We start from the raw sequence: 5,328 nt of genomic DNA, 5'->3' as shown, positions 1-5,328 counted from the left end.
CCCCCCCCCCCCCAAAAACAAAATTTCCCTCCTGGTAGCGGGTTTCAGAGCACCACTTGCTAATCATTAGTACTGAATCAGGTGTCATGCAAGCGTTCTGGAAAGCGTAGCTTGGGATCAGGGTTGCCAACTTTTTAGGCGTCAGAAGGAGCCAAGTTTTCTGGATACATGTGATAAATATTTAGTAAAATTCAGTTTGGTTAAGAGGAAAATTCCCATTCTCAATGTTTGTATGAAAAGAGTTAATTTTCTCATTAAAAAGCTCATAATTAAAAAGAATTTCTACATAGACTTTTGAAGAAAAAGTTTTGCTTTTATTAAGTGATCAAGAGTAGTCAGAGTCTTTGCTCGGTGAGTTATTGCTGTTCTGTTTCTAACCCGCCTCCACCTGCCTCCAAAGCCCAATCCCTCCCGGCCATGCGGTTCTCCTTTGTGCTAATACTAGTTACGGGGTGTCAAAGCACTTTTTGAACTCTAACTAATCTTCCCAACATGGCTATGAGGTAGGTAGATAAATATCATCTCTCTTTCACATGTGAGGAAAATACGGCCAAGGATGAGGATGCCGGGCACTCAGATTTCCCGACCCTGTGTCCCCATCACTGGACCAACCCCTCTGTGTCTTTGTTTCCGGGAAGGAATCTATGCCATAGTGTAAAAGGAATCTGTTTCATAGAATATACTTAAGTATATTTAAAACAATCATGATGTTCAACACAGGGATTTTTGGTTTTCTACTAAACCATAAATTCCGTTTAATTACCACATAAGAAAAGATAACTGACAAAATGCTCAGTGTTTTTGTGGCTTACTGACCGATTGTTGCCTCTTTGTTGCCAATTCACCTAAACCTTGGACTTGAACATTCTGTCAATTGCATGAAGGGAAAAAGAGGTGGAAAAGGACTTAGAAGTACACATCTCAGGGAAGAAGAAAGGCAAATCCAAGCTAGACTGGTGCGCACACGTGCACCTGGGGGTCGCAGCTCTCCAAGACCACCCTCCAAGGAGCGTTTACAAAGCACAGAGCAACGACCCCAGGGGCTGGAGGCCCTTGTGGCACCAGGTGGAGGACCCACTTGATTTGGGGAAACTTCTGCATCTGATGGGAGTGGGGACCCGACAAGGAAGGGACCGCCTACCCCATGCAGTTGTTGTAACTTGGCACCCCGGGCAGAATTCAGCACAAACATTACCTAAGAACCTACTAAATATTTCGGTTTTCTCTGGAAATGCTCTCACAGTCTTTACACAGCTGAACACCCTCAGGGCTCCGTGTGCAGACTGAACAGCGCCTCGGATTTCATTCTGCAGCATAAGCACACTTTGAAAGGAACGGGTCTGAATTTGGACCAGCTTCAGAACAATGACGAAGTACGCATACAGTTGAGGAAATACACACGCTCACCAATCCAGAGCCAAATCAGATGAAACAAGGAAGAAACGCCCTCCAATAATTACCAGCATGAAAGTCCTAAGACTATCTCAAACTTCCCTTCTGGAAGGTGAATTTCCCTTTGATGTAATCTTTTTCTTTCTGTTCCCGTGACTACAAAGAAAACACGAATATCCCAAAGTGATAAGCAGTTAGTTCTTGGCAACTGGAATGACATCAATAAAGCAAACCAAAAAAATTATGTGTTTTGTTTAACTTGGGAAAGACAGCTTTTGCTTCTGTTGACACCTTGAAATTCACCATGAAGTAACTGTAGTAAGTAAGGTCAACCCTGGGCATCCACAGGGGATTGCTTCCAAGACTGCCTTGGGTACCAAAACCCGAGGATGCTCAGGTCTCTTATAGTGGTCCTCCCTCTGTATCCTTGGATACGGAACCCTCGGATACAGGAGCTGACTATAGTTTATATTTTTATGCTTAAAAGGTCTAAGAAATCCTTAAAATCTAAACTTCCTATTTGAAGAATAAAACATCCACAAATTTGTATATCCCTTGGATGGTTCTGTCAGGTAGACTTTGTGAAGGATTAAGCATGTGTGAAAAGCAGAGGAGTAATTATAAAAGAAGGGAAACGGCTGAATAACAAGGCTCCTTGCCAGGCAGGAGCAGAGAGGCAGGACTCCAGAACTGTTGCTCTGCAGGAGGTCTGTGACAAAACCGCCTCCCAATACACCCAGGACAGCCTCCCAAACCTCTCCCCTCCACACGTTTGCCGAAAGTAAATAAAAATCAAATAGCATTGGCTCTGCATTATTTATTTCCCTTTGCACAACAAAGAGATTTTTAGCAGCAGAATATCACCGGCAATAGATTAATGCACAAGAAGGTTAGATTCCATTACCTGCAACACCTGAGCATTTTCTGTCTATATCTAGACAACACCAGACAACCAGATGGAAAAATGAGGATTCAAACATCTGGATTTCCCCAACTATCCAGACGTTTGACATCGCAAAGACCAAATTCCCTCCTTGAGTGACCTACATCTTTACTTTTTGTTGGGATGTTTGCATTTGCGTGGACAGTCTTTATTTTTTAATAATGCCATAGTGTCTACTTCTGTTTAGTGAAGATGGTTCCGCAGTCATTTGGAAAATTCAGATGTTGAAATCCCCCAAATGAAAAGAAACTTAGTCTCGAGGAAAACTCAGGGCTTTCGGGCTGTCAATGGTCTGGTGGTTTTGTCTCCATTGAAAAATTGCTTCATTGTTCACCTTTTTTCACTTCCATTATTCTGAAAAGCATTCTCACCAGAATTCTTTTTGCTATTTGGGGATTGAGACACAGACTAGGTGACGGCAGAATCCAGATCCAAAATATGTTGAAATGATTCAACTAATAAATTTGTAAACCTGGTTTAGTGGATTTGAACACAGAGGTTCTTGGGATGTCATGATGTATACTTACAATGGGATGATGAGTAAGGCCATGGTCACCCTGAATCTCACTGCTGTTAAAATGAGGGATGATTCAACGGTCATGTTTTACAAGCAAGAGTACTTACTACACCTTAAAATATCTCATTTTGTAATCCATCAGAAGCCCTGGCATGCAGAGCCAGCGAGCAGCGAACCGGCCAATGACCAAGGAAAACTGTCAAGGGGGAGAGTCCCCTTAGGGACAGAGTTAGTCGCAGACACAGAGCCACTGATGTCATCTCTGTCCTTCCACTTCAGCCATGCCTTGTCCTTTCATAAGTGGACGCATCTATTGTCACAGCCGTGGAGTGGCAGGGGCCACCTCGAACCTCTGCTCTACAAAGCGGCAAATATTCCTGATGAGCCACTGGCAGGTTTGCTCTTCAGTCCCCATACCAGCACCTCTACAGCTATAGAAACCTTCTGTTCCAACACCTGTCACAGTCACTGTTACTCAGGAGCCTTGTTTTACAGGGTGGTTTATTGCTCCTATGTCCCCACAGCCAATCAACTTATTGGACAACACAGAGGATCTTTGTGCCTTTTTTTTGGGCTTTGGAGATCAGGAAATACACAATGTCTTCGACTTGTTAGTTTTCATTGCCTTGCAATTGAAAATAAGTTACATGGTGGTAGGCCACTGTTTACCATTACATTTCAGTGCTTGTGTCTAGAGCTAGCTCTGAAAAATGACTTTGCCAAAGCAGGGCATGCAGGACAATCCTGGTGCCTGTAACTGGGACTCTCACTTGGTACCTCATGGTACATCTTGGAGACTGTCACCAAGATGGCCCTTTATGAAGCAGAAACACCTCTGGAACACACACAAAAAGCATCCCTGCTTCTTCTTTTCCTGTTAGATTGTTTACCAGATATATCTGAAGACTTTCACTCAATGCTTCTAGTGTTAACTCCTAAAACTGTTATACGGAAAGGTTAGACAGAAAACTTTATAGCAACATAGGGATGCCTGACTCTCTTGCAGACTCTGAAACTGTGAACTGAAGTCCATTTATTCTTACCTTGCGGCTCAAACCTCTCCTTAAAAACAGTGAAGTAAGTGGAAAAGAAGCATGATTTTTAAGTATGAGATCACCTGTTTACTTTTAAGTGAACACTCAGGTGCTGAGAATGTCCGCTCAGTGATCTCAGAGCTCCTAACCAAGGTTCTGCAGGATCTCAGAAGCAACAGGAGAGCCAAGTCCACATACAAATGTCTCTCAGTTTGAAAATGGCAATGTCACCACCTAGGAAGGCAGGAATCAAATTACTCAATAGCTACATCCATGCAGATTTTATCTCTGAAATTGAATTATAGATTCAACGTTTATAGATTGGTTATTACAACGCTGACAATGGTACTCTCAAGAAATGAAGAGCAGAACCTGTACTCGGACGGATCAATCATTAAACAGATGACCAGGAGTTTTTTCTCGTTTCCAAACACAGGTAGATTTGTATCCATTTAAGACGAGCCTCCATAACCCAGTACCCTGAGATATGAAAGCCCCCAGGAATCCATTGACTTTTTCCTCTTTATTCAAAGCCGTGCTTACTGGCAAAAACAAATGAAGCGGGTGGATATTCATAGCATGAATGACAAAGCAGGAAGCAGGAATTCCTGAGTGCGTTACTTCACAGAGGTCTTTCTCTCCAGGCCTGGGCACATCGCCGCCCTAAACCGGGGCTCCTTTCCACTAACTGATTCATTTCCCCTTGCAATAGCTTGGCTACAATCTTACAAGTCAAGAATTTGCAAGATTAAAGGGTCTGTTGAATATTCATTCATGCAAATCACCTTCAGTAAAGCTTGACAAATTCCGAGATGTTTCTGTAAAAAAAAGAAGGGGATCAATAGCACCAGCAGAGTATGCAGCTTTGCGGAAGCTGAGGCTCGAGTTTCTGGTGTGGCTGGATCTTCTCAGCCCCCTTCCCCTTCCTCCAGGCAGGAGACATTGCTTTCTTTTCAGAGAGCTCCAAAACTCTGATTCACACCAAGGAAAATGTTTCAGCCCAGGCTTTCAAGACACACTTCAGAGATTCATTTCTTTTTCTAGGTACAATATCTTAGAAAGGTTAATAAGGGGCTTTGAATATTTTAGCTCTTTGAAAGGAAGATAAGAAATGACGATTCTTTGACCAGCTGACAGATCTCCTTTGGTTACAGGATGATGTGCTATCGCTCACAACTTGGATAGAATAAGAACTCTCAGCAACACAAATAGAAAGCCACAGGTGGAAGGTTAATTGTTAAGTTATCAAAGAGGTACCCAACACCCAAACTCAAGGGCTCATCTGCCAGAACCACAATGGATTAAAATGCCAGTGTTGATTAAGATGCATTCTACTGGCTTGTAATCAAAACAGGAATTTCTTACAATGGTAGAAACCCAAAATGTATTTTCAAAACACATTTTTGAATGTTTTAGAACTTGTTTTTTTTTTTTTTTTTTTT

Source organism: Lipotes vexillifer, unplaced genomic scaffold (genome assembly GCF_000442215.2).
Source record: "Lipotes vexillifer unplaced genomic scaffold, Lipotes_vexillifer_v1.1 scaffold69, whole genome shotgun sequence".
Taxonomy (NCBI): Eukaryota; Metazoa; Chordata; class Mammalia; order Artiodactyla; family Lipotidae; genus Lipotes; species Lipotes vexillifer.
Note: the sequence above shows the minus strand (reverse complement) of the source record.